General features: G+C 42.4%; 1 protein-coding gene and 1 long non-coding RNA gene across 4 annotated transcripts in view; one reads left to right on the top strand and one right to left on the bottom strand.

Moving 5' to 3' along the window:
- LOC138061017 (uncharacterized) overlaps positions 1–26,178 on the top strand; it is a 156,923-nt gene that overhangs the window by 83,579 nt on the left and 47,166 nt on the right. For both annotated transcript variants that reach the window (XR_011134589.1, XR_011134588.1), the window contains 2 exons: positions 2,099–2,272; positions 12,761–12,899. This is a non-coding gene — a long non-coding RNA (uncharacterized lncRNA). The remainder of the gene's footprint in view (positions 1–2,098; positions 2,273–12,760; positions 12,900–26,178) is intronic.
- The window catches only part of FGD5 (FYVE, RhoGEF and PH domain containing 5), a 122,112-nt gene that overhangs the window by 79,726 nt on the left and 16,208 nt on the right, over positions 1–26,178 (bottom strand). The gene's annotated exons all lie outside the window — the stretch shown is intronic.

Here is a 26,178-nt window from a genome sequence, read left to right as displayed (position 1 = left end):
AATTGGACAGTGTCTTCTCAGGCAAATCAAGTAAGCTCACTTAAGCAGTTAGAAAAACATCATTCAGCCTAACACACATCCTGTTAGAATTCCCAGAGTTTGTTCAGCTATACAAAAGTATGTTACAGGGAAACTGGGAAAACAGCTACATGCAAAAGACTGTAGTGCTGATGCTGCTTCTGTACTGGTAATAGCAAAGTGCAGATGGGATCTGTAAAGTTATCTAAGGCAGGTAGGCACTAAAATCACGTTGAATTCAAGTTCCTTTAAGTGCCTGGCAGCACAAGCTTACTGCTTAGGTAACGTATTTTTAGCTCGTTCTGCACTGAAATTCTCAACAATGTTCTTGTGGTTAGTTATGAGATTTCATCTATTATGATGGAAAGTAAAGGTGGCTAAGGATAGCCATATTATCCTAATGTTGTTCAGGTGCAGAAACTTTGGAAACCAATTCAGCTAGATCTGTCCATCTGTGCTCTTGAAAGTACTCTTGAAACAGCTTTGGCTCAGATAGCTGTTCAAGCTGAATCCATTGTAATACTCAGCTATCACAGGTATGCAGGAATCTCTCTTCATTGGTATCCAAATGTCTTCTGATGTCTCTTGGTTACATATTTTGTTACCGTAATTTGGGAACACTGAAAATACTACATCCAAAGCCAGAGGTCATTAATATTTGCTCTCCATTTATTATTTCCTTCCAATCTACATGCGTGTTTCATCTCAGTAGTCACACTGATGAGTTACTCCTAGTTATTCCTAGGTGCTCTGAGAAGATACTGCACGTCTCTGCATTTCCTTTGTTTTGATTTCTGTGCTGTTTTTTCTGTGCCCTAGAATAAGGGAGCACTTCCTCAATCTGATTACAGTTCTACACTACTCATATATTGGCATTTAGGGCAACCATTGAACCTGCAGAACATGGGTTATCTGGGTAGCTACAGTCTCCTGGAAACTTCCTTTGGTGCACTGCTAGAGTCCGTTAGTGTCAAGTTGTGGTGTTAAACTGAGCATCTAGCTGCACTCCCAAGTATGAAAGCCCTGAGCTCTAACCATGACATCTTTGTCATGATCAGTGAAGCTCCTGATTAATGCATGATTTGTTACACGAGGCGGCACTGATGAGTTGCAATTATCAAGACCTATATAAGTTTCTGTGGCCTGGCTCCCAGTCAGACGCACGTAACTAGCATGGTCCATCCTCCCTGCTCCCAGCTCTCCTCATCAAACACTCTCCCAGACAGCACGGGCCAAATGCTATAGCTGTCATATGTGCGCTCATCTGTGTATACATCTCTCAGGCACCTTACTAAAAACAGCTGAGAGAATGCCCTGATGTCTTCACATGCACTGGTGTAAAGACTTAAAAGAGCCTTCCTTGGGATGCAAAAACATCTTGTTGTGTTTAAACATCACACTTCAATTACTTGTAACTCGATCAGATAGCAGCATCATGAAGTGATTGTGACAGGCAGGGGTTTGTCTTCAGGCTTCCACTTCCTGATGGTCACAAACTTGGGAATCAGGTAATTATATTCCCAGGTGCTAAGAATGCTTAACTGTTAAGACATGCTGTTACACCAGGTCTCTGTCTTCACTGCAGTGTTTGTAACCTCTTCAGCACGAACTGTGGCCTACCCTCTTCTGCATGAGAAATTAAGTAATGCATTTGGGTCATATCTGCCTAACCCAGTGATTAACATCCATATTCCATGTCCCCTATGCACCTTGCTAAGAGAGACGCTTTGAAAGATCTCTGTAGGGCAGTAGAAAATATCACATCAGATCCAAGAACATCACAAGAACATCAGAGCTGATCATTCCTGCTATTCCAGTGGAAATGCTGGAACTACCATGTCTTGCTTGAGCGGCAGGAGCTGAGGGGAATGCCTCAGTGAGCAAACATTTGACCTGCAGGTGCCTGAAAACCTGCCTTTCCACAGCTCGCAAGTCCTCTAATCATATACTGCTTAATTACAACATGAATCTAAATATGTTTTTAAGGGAGGGTGACCTATGCTAGCTCACATATAGCCTGTGTGCCAATGGGCATAAATTTTTTTAGCATCCAATTTTGTTTGTTTTTTTCTTTCCACAGGGCCCCTGTCTGTTCCTTGATTCCCCCCACCTTGAAAGAGTGAGCAGTGAGGGCTGCAGCTTTGCTGGGAAGGCATGAGGACAGAGCTGATGGTGACATTTTCTCAAAGAGTTGGACAGGCCCCATGAGATACCTCCAGTGTAATATCTTCATGATCAAGTGTCTTCTGCAAAGGTCAGTGTCATTATTAGGAAGTCTAGTTAAGGCCAAGACTTCCTTAACAGCTGTAAGTTACAGAGCGAAGCAGAGCTTCAGAGGGCGTGCCCTTTGGTTTCTGTGGGGGCAGTTTGGACCAGTTCCTGATAAGAAAACCCAAGCAATTCCTCATATTTCACAATGAAATTGGTCTAGAAGTGATTAAAAAAAAAAAAAAAAACAACCCACAGACATGAATGACTGGGGGAAATTACCTCCAAATGTCTGATTGGGCTATTGCAGCCAGGAATGCAGGCCAGATTTAGTAGTAAGTCCCACCTTGACTGGGCAGGAAAAAGTGGAAGAGTTTGGGAGCACGAGTGCAATGTGAACACATAGAGCTGCAGCCATTATCTTATCGGCAGAGACCGTAGTTATGCACCTTACCAGCAAGTCTCAGTGCTCTGAATTACAATTTCTGCTCCTTACCTCAACCTGAAACACAACAAATAATTGCTAAATGTTGTCTCAATTGCTTCCTATTTCGTTGGCTTTTTCCCTTGAATCTTGATCAAGCAGGACAATGCCATTACTTCACAGCTGATTAGCAACTGACTTTCAATCTTTCCTGGAGCAGTCTGTTCAAAGCTGGTATGAGCTGCTATGCTGAAACTGCCGTAGCTTGAGCTACCAGTGCTGCAGTGTTTCTCAGCTCAGCTGCCATGTGATTGTTCCCTAGGGCCCAATTAAGAAAGGCATATGTTGTCTGATGTCACCATCCTCACAGCAATGGGGATGTCAGGTCTGCCTGTGAATCCATCGAGTCTAGAAAGCCAGTGCCACAAAAAACTGTAGTACTTCTGAGGGCAGCAAAAATGCACACAGTGAATAAAAAAAATTGTTCCTGACCATCGTGGATAGTCACCATGGATTGGACACAGGTTAACTAGAGGGTAAAATGATTTTTTGGCAGCAACCACTTTTTTTTGGTGCTGAATTGCAAGGGAAAAACCCACAACAGTGTTTTATGTATTCTTTCACTTAAGTTTTTGTCAGACTCCTGCAAATAAATGTCCCTCTAATGGGTTTGGGAATGTTAATAAATAAATAGATCTGCCACAAAAGGATGTCTTACCTTCACTTTCCCTGTCATTCCTTCTCAAAGCCCAATAGCTTTAAAGACCTGCTGCAGTAACATCAGTGTGTATTGACACATGGTTGTTCCCCAGCTACAACAGTTTTAGCTTTTTCCCTCAAGAGTTCAAACGGACCCTGACACTTAGTATGACTTATAGAGCATTTTCACTAAGTACATGACACTAAGTACACTAAGATGACACCATGCCAAATTAATTACCTTAAACTACACTTGGCACAAGGCTAATTTTTTTTTATAAAACTAACCATAATAATTATATAATTATATGTGTTACATACATAATTTTATATATATATATATATAAAACAATGTATCAGTCATAAAACTTCAAAGCCTCTGTAAAAGGAGACTTTTGTTTCTTTATTCTGCTAAATGGTACTTTGCTTTAGCTCATTAAAAGCACTGCTAAGTAAAACTTATTACAAGCAATAAACCTTAATGCAGTGGAAAGTGATAATAAAAGTGTGGGTGTGGAGAAGAAGGAGAGAAAGTTTCACAGCTGATAGTGTCGCAATAGATACTGTAATCCCTAACTAATTCTCTTGCTTATAACAATGATATGGCTGAATGAGAGCAGATTGCAGGCACATTTTCTGCTGCTCCTCCAGCAATTGCCTGTAATCATTCCAAGAATTAGCCAGCACAAGAGAGGAAGCAATGGGCCTTCTGGGACAGTCTAACCTTAAACTGACTGAATCAATGAAGGAGGAGTAAGTGCAACAAAAGTCATTTTATGTAGCACCACTTACATCATAATTAGCAGGGTTGCTGATAGCTACAGAGGGGAAAGGTATATACATGCACTCTACTAGCTGCCCTTGTACCTTCACCTGTGAACAGGTATTGGTACATCTGGAGAAAAGTTTTCCGGAGTCTACAGACTCTCTGGTTATCCTGCTTCTGTAAAGGTGTTTATATTTGGCCTCAGAGGAAAAGGATCTGTGGACTGAGCACGTTTGAGGAGGATGAAGCCATCAACAGAGGGAAAGCTGAACTGATCACTGTAATAGCTCTAGCTACTTTGCTAAGAAAGTCAAGAGACACCTGTGGCCGCTCCATAGTGCAGGTTGGGACAAGTCCCATGGTGCGCGCATGGGAAGTGAAGGAGCTCATGGAGATACACAACAGGCGTGAGAGCTCATAGAATGATTCACAGACTGACAAATATTGTATTTTGCCTAGCTTGAATGTGCAATTCTCAAAGAGATACTTGCATTTTCTCATAATTTCTGCACCTATCCTTCAAATGATCTTTTTGCAAATTCCTCCCCCTACCCCAGCAATGAGTGAATCCATTCTTTAGGATTTTTCAAACTTATTCAGTCGGCATTAGCGAGATGTCAGAATTCAACTGGAGAATTTAGCAGCGGCAAACAAACCCAGCCAAACAAACCCATTAGCTCAACCCCTAGGAAGACCACATATGTTTGTATGCATACACAACACAAATGTCCCTGGCCGTGAGTTCATCTCTTGGCCACACACACAAGTGATGCCCTGATTCCTCGTTTAATCACCAGCTGCCTTACAAAAAAAAAAAAAAAAAAAAGCCTAATTGGTGGAAATTGGTGGAAACCTAAGTATCAGGCCTGCCACTTCCACTAGGTGTGTAAGTTCTCTGCACCAGCCTGGATCAAGTTGCCTACAGTTTGCTTTCAGTGAATCTTTACATCAAGTGATGCATCCTAAGGAAAGGCTCATGCATCTCACTTGCCTTCTGCTTCACAGTCTTTGCTCCAGTAGTGATCATGAGGGGAGAAGGGGAATGTTCTTTCCCATAAGATATTTATATTAATATATCCCTGGGGCTCTTAGTTATGCTTTATGATACCTGTGGAGCATGTGTCTTTTCTATCAACTGGCTCTTTAGACATCTGCAAGGCATCTGGTTATCAGGGCAGAAGAGATCTATTAACCTCTGCTAACACTGGCTGTTAGGATGTGCAGAGCAGACAACACTCCTTCAAATGCCACTGCAGTAGATCCATGACAGACAGCATCTATAAACTATGTTTATGTGCATCGGGACACATTTGCGAGGTGTTTCTGCCTCGCAAATGAACCTGCCCTGATGGTCTAAGCGTGCTAGAAATTGTTGGCCAGGCTAGAAAAATGCAGCACTTCCCTGCAACAGTGAGCATTTCTGTAGGGTTCAGATGTTTTGCCATTTTATCCCCAGTGATCCCCCGACGTAAACCACATGGAAGGGAGCAGACCACTGAGAGACTGCTGGGACTGGACCCATCTTCAGGGCAAAGCAAGTGTGATATGGCAAGCAACAGCACCTGGCTCCCCCTACCCCAGCTCCTTCATTCTCATGACTCCCCTCCAGCAGCAGCAGGACTCTGGCTTTCTCCTAAAATTGCAATTCAGTGTTAGAAAATGCAGTTTCTGGAGAAGGAGAGTGGGTGGTTTATTATTAATCACAGGTGCATAGCAGATCACCCACCACCAGCCAGCCTCCAAGGAGTAAATTGGTTCTTTTTGGAGGTAGGTTTGAATGTACTCTCAGTCTAAAGACCAGTATGAAGAGATGCAGCACTTAAGGAAACTTTTATTTTGTTCGTGTTTGGACTGAACCCATAACTTGCCTCTGTGAGGTATATACAGTGAAAAGGACGCTCCTAGCTAATAATACTCAGAGGTCAGCCAAAGGATACCATGCTTAATGATTCCCAGAAACACAGTCTACAGGGTATGCTCAGTTTTTAACCATTGTGGCTGCATTCAGTTAATTACAACTTTCAACAGATTGCCCCCTGCCCTCCTTCAGACTAAATCACTAGTTGCTGCCAGTATGGAGAAACAGAGAGGATTATTTGACATTATCGTTAGTAGGATTCCAAGAAAAAAAAAAAGACACAACCTGTTTTTCTAGAGATCTCTCTCTTCTTCTTCTTTTTTTATTCTGTTAAAACTGCAAATTGATTGATGCAACTTTATTACTGCCCACATACTTAAAGGGCCAAAGAATGCTTTGACCTTGATTGATTTATTCCCTGATTAAATTGATTTATTTCCTGAAAATTTCTTGTGGTTACAAAGGTGACCGCAGTAAAGTAAAGATCAAAGCAGTATTTGGCTTAAAATGTCACCACAAGACCAAGAAAACACTGTAAGAGGTTGGAAACCACATCCTTGGTCTCATTCCTACAGTGGAATAACTGCTATTAAAAAGTTCGTTTTGCCAGTGTGTGTCACATATCACTGATGTGTTGATATCAACACATCTCTCACTATATCCACTGTTTTCTCCATAGTGAGAATGGGATTTGGGAGAGGTGATGGGGTGCAGAACGACTCCATTCTATTAAAACTGGTTATTTCCTTCTTATTTTTGCCTCATTTGTAAATGATTTTTGGAATACAATCTGCAAAAGGAAGGCTCATTACTGACAAAAGTTGAAGTCCAAATGCATTTAAAACCAGTAAAAGGAAATGCCCATTAGTGCAGCATGGGCTTAGCCAGTCAATTCCCTGTTATGGCAGACCATCAAGACAAATGTTGCACCTCAAGTCTGAAAAGGGCAGGAAAAAAATGATGTCTGCTAATAGTGTACCTAGCCTGACAAGGCTCTTTGCCTGCAGAGGTCAGAAAGGAGTTTTTCACTTGCCACAAGCTTCTCCAATTGTATTTTGCACTTTCTCACCCTGGTGTGGTGCAGGATATGGGAGGGAGAGGGGATTTTTGGTCAGGCACACAAGGCTTTTGCTCTGATGTGAATGGCTTCAGGGACAAAACCCTTCCACCTTCAACACCTGCCCCTGCAGGTGCTCAGGGAGGCACAGTGCTGGCACAGGTCTAGTCCGGAAAGGGAGGGCAGGCAGTGAGGAGCACCTGGTGAGTGTGGGCTCCATCTCAGGGCATGTCCTCTGCCACAGCTTGGGCACTATAAGCAGAGGAGAGATAAAGGAAAACCTGACAGTGAGGTTTCACCAGCCATGTCCCAGGTGTGCTGGGATGGATGTGCCACATCAGTCTGCCCCTCCTTTGAGCCACCAGCAGAAACCTGCACAGCCGATCCTGAGTTTCAAGCTCAACCATGGGGACCCTGGGGACCCCGAGATGCACTGCTGGCTGCAAGTACTGTTACCCTCCCCGATCCTGAGGCTTCAATCCACTAGGAGAAACAAAGCATCAGTAAAAGCTGGACATGTCTGAAAACAAAACACGGCATCCTTGGGCCTAGGACAAGCGGCACACCCCCTCCCCATTCTCCCAGGCATGCCGGGGAGGCAGTGAGCCGAGGCAGCCTCGGCTTGTGCTCAGTCTGGCCCCCTCCGGCCCTTGTCCTGCATTTCCTGTAAACAGGGAACACTTCCTCCCCAGAGATGACCTGGCAATGAACTAGCAAGGGTTGACGCTGAGCTGCACCACACCCAACACCCCACGATACCAGAAGGTACAATGGTATGGCCGATAATACATAATAGGTTATTAAAGGCAGCTCTGCCCTTTATAGACTCCTCAGAGCACGCGCATTATATACATTGCATGTCAGCCACTGCAGAGCTTTTGCTTTCATTAAATCATTAGCTTCACAGGCACACAGAGCTTTTTCATCCAGCAACACTGGCAAAGCTTTTTCTAAGGTATCAGCACAGCTCTTCCTGTGCTTTTCTTTTTTTTCTTTCCTTGCTAAGTCCCAACCCTGCTTCCCCAATGCCGTGTTGTTTTCCATCTCTGGTTACTTTTTGCTAGGCTGAGTCCTGCACTGTTTGAACACCTGAACTGAGATGGGTGAAATGAAGCCCTGAGTGCTTGGTAGTGACAGCCCTCTCCATTTTGTGCTGTGAAACTCTTCTCCCTTCCCAAACAGTGTAGCCATCTATTTGCATCATGTTGAAAACCTGCACATCTTTCAAGTGACAGAAGATAAAAAGGAGGATGTCCACTAATCATCAGGCCAGGTTTCTAGGAATCTACTGAGCATCCTGCAGTCACAGCATATATGGCATCTGACAGTGAAACTGCTCAGCGCTTTGACCCTATTCTCCTGCATAAAATGATTTATTTTCGTGACAGTATGATCTTGGATACACTGGTGTAAACTTGGAGGAATTTACCCTGACTTCAGTAGAGTCACTTTATTCTTGTGATCTTTGAGCAGAATATGACCATCCAATTTCACTCTGACAGCTCTGTAAGACCTACTCCTCTCATAAGTCATTGACAGAGTAAGCCAGCCACCTAGAATTTCATTAATAAGGAAATGGGAAAGGTATTTCTTGGAAGAAGTGATCTTCAGCCAGTCACCTGAGGGTCAACTCAGAGTCTGAGAAGAAGTAAACCTCCATGGGAAGACCTCTAGCTGGGGAGCAAGGTTGAAACACCCGCTGCACTACAAATTCTGCTCTAATTAATCTTTGGCATGTTACTCAGCTTCTTTCTGCTTTGGCTGCTATCTGTGTAAAGCTGTTAATAATTCCAGAGCAGCGCAGTGTTTATAGTAGCGGCAAGACTGAACGGTTTGGACATTGTAAGTCCCTACAAGCATTGAAAACAGAACTGCTCTGTCCATCCTCTTGCTTCTGTTCCTCCTGTTGACTGCAAGGTAAAAGAGATTTCTCTGTTATGGTCCAGTCCTTAAGTTAGAGTGCTTGGTATCCCCCACGGTCATGCCCATGCTTATTTAAGATTATGTATAGGATAATGATAACATTCCTGCAGCCAAGCAGAGGTGCAGAAGTCTATCTGGAAGCATTTAACAGTCATGTTTGCTAGTGTCACAGTTTTTTTCTGGTGGAGTTTCTTGAGTTATAGACTCTGTTTCTTAAAAGCAGCAAGTTGGCATGATTTCTGTACAGAGATACACACAGGAGAACCCCAATAATGGAAGATTTAGGTAGTGCTAATTGCTCAACAAATTGCGATTAAAAAAAATGCAGATAGGCATTTCAGAATATGGTCTGCATACATACATCGTTCTGTGGAAGCTTCTCAAATGACGCTAGGCAGAACAAAGGCATGTCCATAGCATGCAGTGGGCTTTTCTGGAGATGCTCAGTGTTTGTAGTATCAGCTTTGAAAATACATTCTGCTCTTTTACAAGCACAGTAAAGAGTTTTTCAGTTATAAATAAGCAAGAATCTGGATCTAGATCTATTTGGTGGCTTCAAAAGGAGAATTTTGACTATACTGAGCTGCATAGATCTAGAGTATCTTTACAAGTCCCATTCCTTGGTGTCTTTAGGCTTGTAAAATACAGCAGCTGCCCTGTACATTAGTCTTGAAACTCAAGAGTCCTCCTGAGGCTACACTACTGGTTCTGGAGTCTAGTCTGAGATGTGGGAAAACAAATTAGGTATCAATTAGGCAAACGTGATCCTTAAAGCAGGGAATGTATCCAGCTCATCATAATCCTCTTAGATGATCCAACTTGGCATAATCGTTGAGAGATAACACAAGTGAAAACTCAAAGGAGGATGCCAGCTTGGAAGCAGTGTTGGTGGAAAGCAAACAGTAAACTGAACCGGAATCAAAATTCATTTGCTGCAGCCAGAATTTTTAATAATCTCCTTATTAATAGAAATCTGAATTCTTGGCATCTGATTCCAACAGGCAGCAGAAGTGGCGGAAGACAGAGGGCTTGCTTTTGTGGTAGGAAATATTCTTTTTTTTTTTTTTTTTTTTTTTGTAACTATTGAGAGTTGTGTAAGGGAAGGACTTAAAATTAGCATCCCTAAAGCCTTTTTGATCACAGAGAAAATGATACTTCTAGAGCAGATAATAATGGCTTTCTTTTTTTCTCTTCTTCCTTGTAAAAAAGCAGATTTGGTTTTTTAATATGGAAAAATAGAAATAACACACCACTAATAACTTTCACAAAGTCTGAATCTGCTATCAGATTCAGACTGAATACATGAATTTCTTGAAAGGACTGCCTTGTTTAGAAGTGGAATTACAAACACCTTGCATGATAATGAGTCCAAATAAGAGAATTACCTTTAAGCATTATTGATTTCAATTTTCTTTCATCCATGCATACAGGAACAATGGTTGGTTATGTACAGAGGGGAAGAAGGACAGAATATGGAAGTTCAAACGTGATATTAGAAACCATAGGACACTTGTGATCTGCAATTGCAATTTCCAGAGTGGAGATGACACTTGTGATGTGTGGCATCAAGGTATTCCCTTCAATGCAGTAACATGAGTCTTTCAGATCTAGGGAAATCCAAGATTCAAGAAGAGTGCCCAAGTGTGAGCTATGACAGCCATTTGATGTTACTATCCCTTTAGTTGCAGCTGGCATGAGGCTCTTTCTTACAGTGCTTTACATATTTCTGTCCTGTGATGGAAGAGTTACCCTCACAGTAACTCAGCACAAACCCTTCACTTGACATGCACTTCAAGCTGAGAATGGCAAACAATCACTCACTGAGCTTAGAGGGGAGTTAAGGGAGAGGTATAAGAATGGTGGATGCTGATAAGGAGTCAAACTGGATCCCAGCTTACCAACCCTGCAGAAGACAAAAATACCAAGCAGCATCGCCCATGCAGGATTGCATACATGTGAACAGGACTGGTTTCTGCTGCCAGTGAAACAAAACAAGAATTTGGTTAGCCTCTGTTAGATTTGTTGAGGCTTAATAAATGATTTTACGGTTCTGAATCATTAATGGATCCCAAAGGTAGACTTTACAGGGAAAAAGCCGTAATGAGATGTATTTGTAGGACAATATTCAGGTACGGATTTTAAACCCAAGAATTTTGATTTGAGTGGGGCTCCAAAGTGACATTTAACATTTTCATTTTCATTTTAACAAAATACTGGAAACCTGTCACCTTATTCCTTTCAAATTCAAGCCCCAAGATCAGCATTCTACATTTGCCACAAAACAATCAAGCACATCAAAGTTCTTACAGACGTGTGAGAAGGTCAGGAAGATACTTCCTGCTTCAATTAGGATGCTTGTTTGACATCAGATTTTATTGGGAAGCGGAAGAAGAGTTTTTCATGCCACTCAAAGGGCAGGTAGATTACAAAGATGCCACAGGTGTACAAAACCTTATTTCTTGAAATCAGATGTTTATCACTCCTGTATCTTTATTGTTTGCTCCAAAACTAGAAGACAGATAACAAAAGTCCCAAAGGGTGAAACTCTAATGCATATATTTTAGAGATACCAGCAATCTCTCTTTAAATGGGAGACAGAACTTTCCTCTGCTGCATGTAATACTGCGATGAGCAAATCTAACTGTCGAGCTGGACAATTTGTGGCAGACTTCCTGACCTAAGAGCAAGAGGGTTGAATGATGAAAACATACACATTGTAGTGGAACAGAACAGGTGGGGAACAAGGTCTGATATGAAACAGTGTCCCTTGCAGTACAGTAAAGTTCTTACAGTAAAGAGAAACAAAATTCTGAGGCATTTTAAATACATCCTGCTAATTCCTTGAGAGAGCTTGAGAATGTTCCTCTGTCCCCTAGATCAATGACCCTGTGCTCATACCTCTCACGCAGCCCCAACAAGTGCTAACTCTTGTCATTCTTCAAGTGGCACCCTCATTGACTTCATTGACTTAGCAGAGAGCTCAGCAAGCAGACCAGCGTTGAAAGCACAGCCCCAGCCTTCTGCTCTAGGGGTGAGCAAGAGCCAGCAATATAAGCAGCATCAGAAGTGTCAGCCCAAGAAGCTTGTGTAATGACGTGGCCAGAAGCCATGGCCCAGTTATGACTACTTGAAGCAGAAACGCAAAAGATAAGAGGCTGGCACTCGTCAAGGGATTTTCTGTGGCTTAACGCTGCTTCTGTCTATGTAATAAAAGGTTCTGTTTGCAGACAGATGTGGAGGTTGCTCCATATTTCTTGGTTCACTTTCCAGGGGGCAAAACTCTCTCCCTTTGTACGCGTATATTGCAGTCAGAGGCTTGGATGCATATCTGTAATATGGAGACTCAGGCTGTGCCTCCGTTGCCATTCAACAAATAAAGCTTGTGTGGGTGGCCTGAGTCCCATTCCGTCTCTGTGTGCTTCACATGTATCCCTCCCATTCCCGTCTCCTGTCACTGGCACTAGTCTAGTTCTAGAACAAGATAGTCAGGAACCTAAAACGAATTCAGCAGCAGAAAAGTGAATAGGCTTTTCTAAATTAGCTGTCTCAATGGGGTCAAGCAAGCCCCTGGACCAATGTAAAGGAGGGGCCACGGCCAAGATCTGGGAGGAGCATGGGACCAGACAGTGTTGAATTAGATCAGCGTAAATTATTCTAGCACCACAGTCTGGGCTTCAGCATGGGCTGCCTAAGGTTGTGGGCTGTGCTGGCTACACATGCTGGTGTGTTCTGGATGTACGCTGTGCACATTCCTGCTTTTATTTCTGTAATGTGTTCTGCAACCACTTTGTGCTGTTGACTTTTCAGAGAGCACCGTGGGCAGGCAGACCAGTGTGGCATGTAGTGGATCAGAAAGAAGAACAGCGCAGGGGAAGGTGGTATCCATGTGAGCCCTGGAAAATACACTGAAGCTGCCTACTCTCCTTACAACCCTGAAAGTATCCAGGTATGCCATGGTATCATCCCATGTCGTGATTCTCTGCAGCTGCTCTCTCCCTGCTCATCAAACCCTGGCTGTTAGCTCTTTCCCTCCTCTGGGAATGAAGGCACATCAGTGGAATAAGAGATGTGATTGCATGAGCGAGTCAGACACTCCCAGCCGGTTGGCTACATGGCTGACATGGGGAAATCGCTGATCTGCGCAACAGCCCCTTGGCAGATAGGCGCTAAATTACAAACTGCAGCGTTGAAGCCACTGGCAAAAAAGGTTGCAACAGGTCAAGGAGTAACTCTAGCCACCATGAAAAGATCTTACCTGACCTTTTGCCACATGGTGTGACATTCAGTTTTGCACAGATGCACTGGTTTCTGCCCTAGGCAATCTGTTTAGTTATCACTGAGTGAATACCAGTATGTTGAAGCTGGGGCTGCTTTGAGAATTTCCAGCAAATCTCCCCAACTTCCCATCAAGGTCCTGCTTTCTGCAGTCCCTAGTTTGACAACTGGCCCTTCACACAGATTGTGTGATTCAAGGGATGCTATGTTTATCTGTGGGAAAAGTCTTCAAATACCTTTTTAAATGGCATCGTGCTGTGCTGTTATTTCTCTTTATGCCTTGAAGCTTTTTGGAGTGAATTGTAATTCCATTCACCTAGCTTTTCATCTGAGGTGCAACATTTTATACAGTCCATGCAAGTCAAACACTCTGAACTCCTTCACAAGTTAAAGCAGTGATGAAAGAGAGCTTTTATCTGCCGTGTGTAGAATGGTAAACTGGTTGTTGCAGAATCTGGGTTGCTAGTTCAGTTTGTAAGGGAATTCAGCAGGAGACAACTGTTTTTCTTTGCTACAACTTCTAAAATTTAGAAATGTATTTTTGAACCTCAGAAAACTGAAAATTATTTCAGATGTTTTAGAAAAGAGGAATTGTGTCCCTTTCTGGTCATTCTGAGACCAAAACCTGTGTGTGTTTCTCTTTCTCCCTATGGCATAGTGTTTTCGGAATGGCTTGAGAGAAAGTCACATTTAACTTGCAGTGCTGACTGAGTCAAAGTGATCCGGGATGAAAAGTAGACCTGGGCAAAGCAGGGACTGGGTCTTCTCTATCTTAGGCTACAGCATGTAGAAGTCTCCCTTAAACTTTGCAAAAACAGATGTGTTTACACAGAATGCTTTTGTGAATTTTCTTCATGTGGAAAATATTCCAGCTTGCTCTGTTTTCAGGTGCTAGCCTGAATTATCAGGGTAGTCAAGTGATAAATAGCTATTCAGGTCCTCAAAGGTAAAATGTAACAGAGTATACCAATGCACCCCAGATGAGGATCTGGCACAGTATCATTTTCTCATCCAGATTCAACGTATATAGTCACTTTTCTGACTCTGACACATTTTCCAATGTTTTTCTGACTATGGGCTCTGGATCCATTAACAAAAAGATGGTACATATCACAAAAAGCAACTGTCTGATGCCATGGCACATGTCATAGATGGGAGACCAGCAGATGTTCCTGATTATTCTTCCTTTGTTTATTTTTGGCAACGTAACCTCATCACTAAACTTGGAACAGAGTTTTTTTGTTCTATTTTGGTTTTATTGCCAGTTCTTTATTCCATATTTTCCATGGAAAATACTCACAGCAAGTTCAACATAATCAATACCATGCTGCCCTGGAGGTCTCTAAGATTGAAGGGGAGTTGTCATTTCACTATACTAGCAGGGTCAGCTGCTTTATCAACCCTGTATAGCCAGGCCTGGGAACAAACCAGGGGAAAAATGCAGTGAAGCTGGGATCAGAAGAAAACTTGTCAGAATGACAATAGTAACATTCTCTATTAAAAAAAACTGAACAAACTATTTTTGACTGGAGTGAGACCTTCAGAGGCTTCTCTCTTGTCACTGCCAACATTGCTCCAGCTCTTTGTGTTGCCAAAGCCATGAAGGAACCTGTGTGGATTATACACCCTTTCTTGTTACCGAGCAAAACATCTTCACTCCTTAGGGCTGTTTCTGTAAATGGTCAGCCCTGGCCTTACCCTGCTCCCACCAAGACTTTCTGAAGCAGTGGCAGGTAGTGCTAAATGCGTCTTAGCCCCGTGCTAGGATCCCCAACCTCATTTTATTGTTATGAAAGAGTTCAAAGAGGTTTAGATAGCAGAACCCTCAAAACATGAGCTGCAAACTGAGCTTTCTATTCCTCTCAAGCCAGCATATGTTTGCCCTGACATTTGGTCATAGGGTGGGAAAACACTGAACAATGCAATCGTCTTTTTCCTGCGTCCATATAATAGTGCTTTCTCATGGTGGTGCTGCAGGGTTCAGTGACCTCAGGCAGATTGTGTGGGGAATGCTCCCCTGTTCCGCCTCACACAGGCCGCTCCTGGGCAAAGCAGTGTCCAGTCTCTTGGGTTTTAATGTTCCTGAACTCCTGCAAACTGGGTGTGCAAGTACTGAAAGTATCTCCCTATCAGAAGGGTGGGAAGGTTTGGCAACTTTTCCTATTGGCCTTCAGAGAGATCAGAGGATGTATGAAAGGAACTGGCACTACTAAGAAATCTCGGCAGGGATTCCCTTTGGGCTTGAAAGCGCATCTCAGACTTGAGACATAACTACCCAGCAACCTCACCAAGAAAGTAAAAGGAGTTCCTGAACTTCAAAAGTAACCAAGACATTGTACCTGGCTTTTCATTCCTGAAATTTTGAGGGAAACATCAAGTGAAATTAATTTTCTTATGTTACAGCAATTTACATAGGTATAGCGGGCAGAAGAGCTAAAATGTTTCCAGAAGGAGAGAAGCTCCTTACTCCTTACAGCTTAACTGCTGACACGTAGGGCTGAACAGAAGGGCTCAGTGACTCTCCTCTGTCTCCCAAGACCTTCTCTGTCTCAGTTCCCAGCTTAAAATTAGAGCTGGCTGCAGTTTTGCTTGGCTGAGGCTTTTTCAGTTGAAAAAAAGGATTAAAAATTTTGTAAATTTGGGACATTTGGCTGAGATTAATTCTATTCATTAATTCTAGTCCCCCAAATAATTCTGAAAAATCAAAACCATTTGGATTTTGCAATTCAAAAGTATCTTTTAGTTCAAAATATACTTCCATCTTTTTAATTTTTCCTTTAGTTTGCAAATGAAACAAACAATCAGAAAAAATGTTGGGAATTACAGAATTCCTTTATTCTTTCTAAAACGATTCTTCTTGGACTTTTCAGTTAGCTGAAAAGTCTACTTTTCTATTTCACCTGGGGCCTCCAAAGCAATGTTTTTCCTTAGAGCAGCAATGAAATGGCAAGATAAGTTGTTTGTCCAGTTCAGCTTGAAAGATTTTTTTGCTTGTCTCACTACATGTCACTCTCACTGTTGCTCTTCACCCTGAGTTTGTTCACCCTGCTGTCACAGCCGTTATCTTTTTTTTTTTTTTTTTAAAGCCTGCAAAATATGAGGGCGGAAAGTTTATAAAGGACAGATCTTGAGGTGTTCAGATCTGCAGCCTAGCTCACATATTGTCCTTACCTATTTATCAGATCAGAAGATCTGACTTCAAGGATGTATTGTATTGTATGCAGTCCACTACTTCTGAAGGTGTGTGTGCTAAGGAAGAGACCTTTCTGAGCTCTTCTATCCAACTCTCAGATCTAAAAATAGTCTGATACATGAAATGCATGACGTTCAACAAGCCTGACTGAGGAACTTAAAGCACAGACACCAAAACAGCTATTCTTGAATAGGTCCACCTGCCTACAGGGCCCATCAGGGAGATGTGGTGGGGTAAGAGCTGAGTTCTAGGCCTAAGTTTGGGCCCAAGTTTGCTAAATGTATTCAAGACACAAGGACAGCCTTCCAACAGTCTGAAGAGGCATTTACTTTGAGACAGCTGAGAATGGTTGGATGAAGACTGCTCAACAAAGATCTAAGAATTTAGCAGTTGTCTCAGTGCATCAGTACCTAGCTGTTTGTTTTTCTTTTGAGAAAAAGGACAAGTTTGAGGACATTCCTGTGTTACTGATAACCCAAAGGTAAAGTTGGTGTAGCATGAGGCTGACAGAGCACCCAGCAGTGTTCATCGATGATAGTTGTCAGTCTGCTTACTCTAAGCATTTGAAGATATATCATCTAATTAATCCAGCCAATTACTCAAGCGAGAGGGTCCTTTTATTAGCTCTTTAAGAGGGGTCCTGGCAAAACAGACAATGCATCTTGAACATGTTCGCCTATCCATTAACTCTAATTGGTCCATTAAGATAAAATTAATTGTTGTGTGCCACTGAACAGCCAATATTAGGACAGCTTTGCATTAACCCCCTTTGGGCCCTTTAAAAGCAGGGTTCTTGCAGGATAATTAAAAATGCACTGTACATTATAAATAACTTGCACAACAACCATAAACTACTGAGTTAGATTTGTAACAACAAAAACAGAGCGCTATTGCATTTTTAATGCTATAGGAGATATACCCCCTATCATTAAGCAGCGCATTCTGGAGAGGCTGCGGAATTGTAATGCGCAGTCTCTAATTCAATAAATCTCCTCGGTAAGAGAGGCTTGGAGGAGAGGGAAGAAATGTGTGCCTAGAACATTCATTGACAATAAAGGACCTGACCATTTCAAACAGGCCATGTCCTGCCAGTTTCCAGTCTCATCACCCTGTGTGCAATACATGTTTTTTCTGTGTGGTGCTGAGAAGGCTTAAATCACACTAATTCTACCTTTATGCCCCATAAACATAATCCAGGGCAAATCTGCAATAGATAGCAGACACTTTCCTCCTCTTGTGTAACTCCACTGAAATAGATTTCTGGTCTCTATGATGAAAAGAGAGAGCACAGTGAGAGCTTACAGGCTTGTAAGCCCTCAGGAGATGAAGAAGGGCACACGTGTGCATAGTCTTCCTTCTCTGCACTGTTGTTTGATCAAAAAGGAAGCCATCAGAAAAAAGTCCAGCTGCTAACAGAACCAACATCTACTGAGGACTTGTGCCTATTTCCTGGGAGGTATATGGGGCTACAGTTTCTCATAAAGAAAGCTGGGACTAGATCCAGCATGCTGTGACTGAGCAGTAGTAGCCCTCTGAGGCTGTGCCGGGACACATCTGCTGCATGTCCGGGATGCTGAGGTGCAAGGCAAAACTGTGTTGGGGGAGCACACTCCCCTGCTGACTGCACGTGCTGTCGCCCATACCAGCATCACCAGTACAAACAGCTCCAAGGGCATGAGGAAGCAAGAGAGAAGCATGGAGCTACTGTCAACTTGATGTCTGAATCTGGATGGTGTGTTAAAACCTCTCCTTCGCCAGTAACACTAAGACATTACCAATACTGTCCAGAGACAGTTTTCAAATGTGCTAGTAAAGCTCCTGCATCAGAGCCCTTAAAAGCTGCCTTTTTGTCCTTGCTGTCTTTGAAGGACAGTTCCCCACCCCTGTAATACAAGATGAAGCATGCCTTGTGCTCAGATGTGAGCCATGAGGGGTTATCTCCTGCAGACTGTTCCCTGGCTCAGAGCAGCTGGAAATCCTGCATTAACCACTATCATCTTCTAACTCCCTGTGGCAATTCAGACAATTCTAAAATAAACAGAAATAAAGACATGACTCATGTCAGAGTTGGCTGTGGCTATTGTCAAGAATTTCAATAGGCTATGCACAACCCAGGGTCAGGTTATAGGACTAGGGGCCCTCATTCTGCAGTGAGCCTCCAAAACTTTTTTCAGGTTCACACTGGAAAGTTCAGCAATTGATGAAACCTTCTGAGATTTCCTTTTTCGTCATATTCCTGAGTGGAAGTATCTCTCTCCTTTGCCACTAGGCCCAATCCCTGATCCTCCTTCCGCCTGTTACAGCAGAAGCTATTCTCCCATTTTTATGGGGATTTTTCCCATCTTCCTGCTTCCAGCTTCGGAGATGATCGCAGTGCCTTTAGAGACTTGCAGGATCTTTGCAGGCTCTACACTGGCTTCCCTGGCTGTGTTTTGTAAAAATGTGGGCTTCAATACATCTTGCCATTTTGTAGTAAAAGAATATCCGGAGTGCAACACATGGGTGCTGCGCATTGAAATGAAGAAAAGCTATGTATAAATTTATGTATTTATTTTGAAAATCATATATATTTGAACAAGCCTCTGCCTACAGTCACGATGTTTCTCCTTGGCTTAACAACTATCTTCAGAATCCCACACAAGCTGTTTTCTGTAAGGAGCCTGAGCCCCATTAGTAGGCCCCATCTGTGCTGCCTCTCTGTCCTTAATTTACATTATCACCAGCCCTGGGAGGGGCTTGACCTATAAAAAGGGGAATTTTCCTTCTTTTAAAGTTTTTCTTCAGCACTATGGGTGTGCTTTAGTGTGGTGTAGGCATATAGAAGGGATTTGGGGGGCAGAGAACATAGAAGGGATTTGGGGGGCAGAGAACTAGGAACTTGGTAGAATCAGCAGCTAGAATTTGTTTCTTTGAGAAAGCAAAAAGAGGAAAATACAGGAACCTGTCTCCCAAAGCAGCTACCTGAATTTAGGCTGAATCTCTAGCTCAAGGCTTAACCTTGCTCTCAAATCCAGAACCTTGAGGACCTGCTCTGCCTTAGCTTGTCTCGTCTAATTTGGGGTTAACTTACTCCCATTCAGTATGTGGGGTAAAATAGCATGACCTGATGTGGGCAATATTGCTAATACTTTATACAGCAGTAGGCCCAAAGACAACTTCAACAGTGTTGAAAACAGAGATCTTTGTTGGATTTCCTCTGGCAGCCCTGCTTGCGCTGTGCAGCTCCAGCTAGGACAAGCAGAAAAAACAAAGCATGAGTCAATTTTGTCTTCTTGACAAAATTCTCATTGAGTTTTATCATAAATGAGGAAATATGGTAACTGGGCTGCTCTTTGGGGTGAATAGTATTGATGTGTGCAGCATGAGCGCAAGCATATTACAGAGCAAAGGACTGCTATTTGGGTAACAGGCCTTCTTGTGCCTCTACCTCCTAGAAAACATGAGAAATAACTGGAAATTTGGTGCTGCCTGTTAGCAAGTTCTCCCTCAAGAGTAAGAGGCTCTTTTGTCTCTCTCTCTATCCAAAATTCCTCCCTTTCATTTGCTCTTTGTCAAGGCAGAAACAGACATAGTCTTGCGGCTTCCTTTGGGCCACAGTTCAACTGAATTAATTACCTGCAGAGGGGCCAGGCTGCGTCTGTGATAAATGCAGTCAGGCACTTCAGCTGTACCTGCTGCTGCTGCTGCGCTTATCCAAGCAGTGAAAGCTTCTGGATGTTTCTATTGTCCATTCTCTGTGCTCTTCTGATGCACGATGCCAGCTCTGTTTCTCATAGCTACTCAAAAGGGTGTTATTCCTTTCAGAATTCTTCTGCCAGCTGCACACCAAATGTTAAACCACTACTCTACCTGCTTGGGCTACGTGCTCAGACTTTACTAAGGAGCCCTGCTCCTTTTCAGATCAGCAATTATGTTCTTCACCAAAGTAATGATTGCTGTTTGGACCCACCCTCCCTGCTCCTTTGTTGTCCCAGACAACTGCTGTTTTGCACTGTAGAACTGCTGTAGAAGGCAGGCAACAGGGGAGAGACAAGCCCCACACAGAAAATAATGCGCTGTACCCTCAGGGATTGCTTCTGGGGAAATTTTGATCTGCAGTAGAGTGGTGATGTGGGACCAGTGAATGCATAAATGTAAGGGCCACTCCTTCTATGGGGCTGGGAGTTTAGTGCTGGTGAGCACCCCAAGAACTTGGCTGTGTGCTGGGGTCCACACTGTTGATGTCTCCAGGAGAGCAGGGAAAACACATTCTGCACCCAGAACTACATGGGGAGGCAGCATGGTCACCTGGAGAGGACACATCCACCTGCTCTCTTGCTAAAGCTGTTGTCCCAAAGCCACTGTAAAAGAGGGAGAGCTAGGACCAAGTCCTAGCTTTGCCACTGAACTTTCGCCAAATCATTGTATCAGGCTGTTAGACCTCTTGCCCTTTGCCTTACCTAAATCAGCTCGTAAACTGGGGCTGTGCTTCTCTTCAAGACGCAATATAAACCACATAGGGTAGAGGGAAGTTTTCTTGCATTTAGGAAGATGCATTATCTGAATGATGATTGGACTGATAACTGACTGATTCAGTTGCTCCAGAGAGTGGCACAGAACCATAGACAAAATGTCCACCTTAGCATCAGCTCCAAGTGACTATCCTTACTTGAAGTGTCTAAGGAAGAGTGACCAGAATAAGCCTTGGCACGTGACTTATCCTATTGGTTTTTGATGGCAAGAGGGCCAAGCTCAGCTCCTCAAAACTGCATTCAGTGTAACAGGGAATATAGTATCTCTATGTTCATCTTGTAATGACAATAAACCTCCCAAATAAACCATCTTCTATATTTAAGGACTTTGAGGGCCACACAGTTCATCCACAGATATTGGCTGGCAGGAGCTGTGCAGTTAACTCCCTAGCATGCAAACTATCTCCTCTGCACTTTTTCTTTCTCACCCATTTTCTTATCTAGGCTTTTACAAACACCTATCTGTGGCTACAGCACAAGAGTGATCACTAGAGGAAGGAAAATTTTGCCTACTCACCCTCTTATTAAAGGATAAAAGCTTTTAAAGGAAAAGAACTGTAATGATTTATATATTTTAAAAAATGCTTTTTGCTAACAAGCACCAGAGACCAGCAAGGCCAGACTGTAATCTCAAACATCTCATGTAAATTCATGTAAAGTCTTTGCTGATTGTCTGATTAATATTTAAATGTAATGGATCTTTAACCAATTACAAAGAGACTTCCTAAACTCTGCTAATATCCTTCACAGAAACCTTTCCAGCTCTCTTATACTCTTGGAATGAATTTAAGTGTGTGAGTTTGAGGTAGCAATAAAACAGACTATGCTCTTAGAAGCAGTTGTTTTTTTTTTTTTTAACTGAAAAAGAGAGCTGTGGTCTGAACCACGATTATAGCTACATTTTCTGGAATGACAGACAGAACATGCAAGCCACAAGCTTTCAAATACTGTTCTCCGAAAGCTTTCAGCAATGAAGAAGGAGTACAAAGGCTGTGATCTATTGCATGCATTTGAAGGCAGACACTCTTACAGGGTTCAGTCCTATCATGCTTGGGGATTAACTCTGTCTTCTGGGTATCTGACCTATTTTAAAAGTTAAATGAAGTTGTTTCAAATGTCTTTGCTAATTGAAAAAAAGAAAAGGGAGGAGAGAGTGGTGAGAAGAAACTGATGAAGGAAAATCTGATTTATTCAGGTAATTTAAAGGAATTCAGAGATGGCATCCTCAGTTTCACCTTGCTTTAATGGGTGCAGTTACATGCAGGATTAATTTTTACTCACTCTGCTGGACGTCAATAAAAGCAAAATCCTGAACATTTGCATCTGCCCTTGTGTACATCAAGCTTCTAAGCTGTGCCTCCCTACCCTGATCATTAAGTAAGAGCCTTGTAGGTTAATTGGCACCTTATAGGCACTCAGTTCAGCAAGTACTTGTCTGATATTTAAACATTAGCGAGGCAGATAAAGAATGGAGCTGAATTCAGCATAAACATTTGATAAAGAGCTGATAGATTCTTTCATTAATTTTTTCCTCAACTCATCTTGGATACCTCTGTTAACCTTGTAAGTGTTTCTCCCCGTATAAGCGTATGTGCCTGCTTGCCCGTCTGTCCCTTACTAAAGTATATGAGCAACTCTGACATGCTGCCACTTTGACAATCCTAGTGGTATTGCTGTAAAAGGTTTACTAAGAACCTTCTTTCTGTTTGGAAACTTGCTAGTCTTTTACATACATTAAAGCAGTGTGAACTTCCTTGAGGCTATATAAATTAAAGTAATTCGCTATTATGAGACAAGAGATCTATAATATTCCTGCATATTTCTTATGTTATTTTAAATATGAAAAAACTGATCATCTGTACTTGGTCTTTGCTATTTTGATGTGTGGACTGTTTATACGGAGGCTTCCATTACGTATGTTATTATCTCTAGACTTTCACCTTATCCTTCATATGTTGTGCTTAGATACCACACTGTGCCTCGGAAGAGTAGGTGATTTTATCTTACATAACCTATGTGCTTCCATTTGAAGGAGCAGAGAAAGCTCGGGATACAGTGCCTTGATTTTATTGGTTAAAAACATGTACTATTAGGGGGAAATTCACTCTAATGGTTTAAATTTCACCTTAAGCTTAAGGGCATCTGAAGCTCTGAGTAGCATGTTATTCAGACCTTGATTTAGGTAGGGTATTGATGCTCTAAAATATTTCTTACTCTCAGCTTTTGTTAAGCTCTTTTGTATCTGTTACAGAAGGGTAGGGAATAAGCAGTCATACAGGCTGCATCTGAATGCTATCTTGGAGCTAATTAGTGGCTGTCTGGTTACCTGCAGAGAACAGAAAGGACATAATCACTTAAGTGGCATAATTTGATAGAACTTAGGTTGATGGATCCAGTGCTGAGGCAGAGGGACAGGTAAATACCTGTCGGAGGAGGAAGTGACTGCTCACCCTCTGTTTTTTTATCCACTTAAGGTTGGGGATTTGCATTCACTACTGCCCATCAGCCTCAGGCAATGGCTGTACTACTGTGTAACTATAATCTGATTTTGGAATAGATTTTGGAATCTATCTGAGCTGACATAGTCTTGTGCCTAGGCCTGGCACAAGCCCAGCATGACTATGGCTATGTGCAAAGAACATTGCTTGCAAAGCATCTAATGTAGCTACTGACCCATGAAGCATCATCTTCAATGCTAATACTTTAGATTCTAGCACTGTTGTATCAGTTCCTGGGCACCTGCATGTTCATACTTGAAACTGGCCAAATTAAAGGAAAGGTCGCGCTTGCTTGACACACATGAGCCATGTTGTTTTCCTGGCTTTCTGCTAAAGACATTTGCTCCTTCCTTGAGGATATTTGGGAATGATGCACATTTGCAGAGGAATAGGATACTGAAAAGGTGATCTGCTTTTCTAATTGTACTAAAGCTTCTGAGAGGCATCTGATAGGTGTCGTATGTCTTGAAGAGCAGTGGACAGTGGGCACCTTGGGAGTAACTTACAGGCATGAGACTGCAATCCTAGAGACCTATTAGGAAGTATCATGAACCTTGGTATAATTGCACAGAGCACTGGGATCTGCACACTGCCCCCTGCCGCCCCCCACCCCTCAGTTTGAGAGAAAAAGTCTCAGCAAGACCCTTTTGGTGGTAAGTCCATTAATCAGACCAAGGTCCTTCTAGTGTAAATAGATGACCATTTTATGCAGGAGCACATAGGGATGTACAGGTGGACTGTAACATGGGCTTTTAGCCTATTTCTCGTGAATACTCAACTCAGTGGGATCAGTTGCAGATATCCTCCTTTTACTCCTCTATTCTCCCTAGCTCCCTTCCTCTCTGGGTTTTGAGCATGTTAGCAGAAAGAAGGATTCAGACTTAGCAAATGAGGTAAAGCCAAATCATGAACTCTAAGTAGAAAGTAAAAAGGGGAAATGCAATCCTTAATGCAATCCCAACTTGTGCCATCTTATCTAAACCCTGATAAGAGATTCTCTGTCTTTTCTGAAAGCACTGGGAGTGGAACTGCAGTAGACGAATACAATGCGTGTTTGAGGAGTCTGTTTTCCCATCCCCATGATGTTTATCACACTGTTGTAAGTTGGTGCTCTGAATGTCCAGAGCTGGCTTACTGAAGCTATTCTTTGAGACATGTCCCAACGTATTTTAATTAATTCTAACTGACTTTCGTCCATTTAAAGTCTAGTCAGTAACCTTGCTGGAATTGCTCTGATTTAAAGTTGCTGAGGGTCAAGTTGATACTATAGGTCACAGTGTACTGTCAAAGAGATGGGGACCAGCTGCCTGTTGCTTTCAGCCTGAACAATTGGTTTATGTTGTTTGAAGAGCGGCACTTCAGAGTGCCGCTCTCCAAGGCAAAAGGGTTAGAAAGTGACTTTTCAAAATCAAATGAAAGCCAAGTCTGACTCAGGCTATTTGGACTGGGGAAAGGTCAGGGGCATTTTGTCTGATTCTACTTATGTCCCGTTCGTGCTACGCTGTACAGAAGGCTAATGCTGACCTATATTGTTGTATACCTGAATTAGAGTTTAATTATTAATACTACATAGCTAAATTTTGGAGACATACAAGAACTGCCCTTCAGGGGGCAATATTCCCAGTTTTATCCTGGGGATGGTAATGTAAGTTGAGATATATTTCTAGTGCACTGTCATTATTGGACTTTTTCGATAAACTTGATTGCTTCTAATTAGAAATTATTGGTTTAAATCTACTCCACATGGTCTTTCTTTTTAAGCAAGAAAATTAAACAGTGAATCTTCTCATCTGTCAATTTCTATAAGCTGCCCCCACCATGCTTTTCCCCAGTCACACATATTGGTGGTGGTTCCTGGATTATTATAATTTTTATAGCACTTTCTGATTCTGTTTTCTGAACTGTAATAAAAGATTTGTTCTGGGCCATTCATCAAAAATGTAGCAATTTCGTGAGGTGCGAGCAGATGCTCAGTACTGGTGCTCTGCAGGTGTAATGCACCAAAGAGAAGCTCATGGACTCAAGGCTCGTGTATTACAAGAGTTTAATCCAACACACTTGCACTCTCAAATGGTTGAAATAAGCCTCAAGATATAAGCAAGCTGAAATTCAAAGTCATTTTTATCCCAACACAGCTGTGGTAGAGCTGTGTTTGATAGGTATTCATATTATAAAGTATAAATCCATTCAGGGATATTTTAGGGAGAACTACTTTAACAGGAAATAAAACATCCTTGTCCATACATCATCTGTGTATGTGTAAATAGGTTCATGTACATGTACTTGTACGATTTGCTTTGCTTTAGGATTAGACCATACACTGTTTCTCTAATTATGTTATGCCATTGGATGTATGTTACTCATTTATATTTCATCAAAGCTTTTCAGGCAGGTCTTTCTCCAAAACAATCTGACAAATACTGCAAATAATAGCTATCTCAGTAGCACCATTTGTATATTGCTGTCTGCTTCCTGCTTTTCCCCTCTGCCCCATTTATCTTGATAAAGGGGCTGTTCAGGGGAGCCCAGCCTCCATTTCTCCCCCAACAGCAGGAACTGCATGCATAACAAGCAGCAGCCTGAAAAATTATGTTCACGCCTTGACCTTGAGACTTCCTGAACCGGTTTGGATTGGCTCTCCCCTTGAAACAACAGGCTTCCACAGGAAGTTCATAAATGGGCCCAAGTCACAGCAATTTACGTAGTTTTAGTATTTTTAACTTGGTTCTTCAAGAATGACCCAAAGTG

The sequence above is a fragment of the Struthio camelus genome, chromosome 14 (assembly GCF_040807025.1).
Source record: "Struthio camelus isolate bStrCam1 chromosome 14, bStrCam1.hap1, whole genome shotgun sequence".
In the NCBI taxonomy this organism is placed as follows: Eukaryota; Metazoa; Chordata; class Aves; order Struthioniformes; family Struthionidae; genus Struthio; species Struthio camelus.
This window is presented reverse-complemented; position numbering and strand designations above follow the sequence as displayed.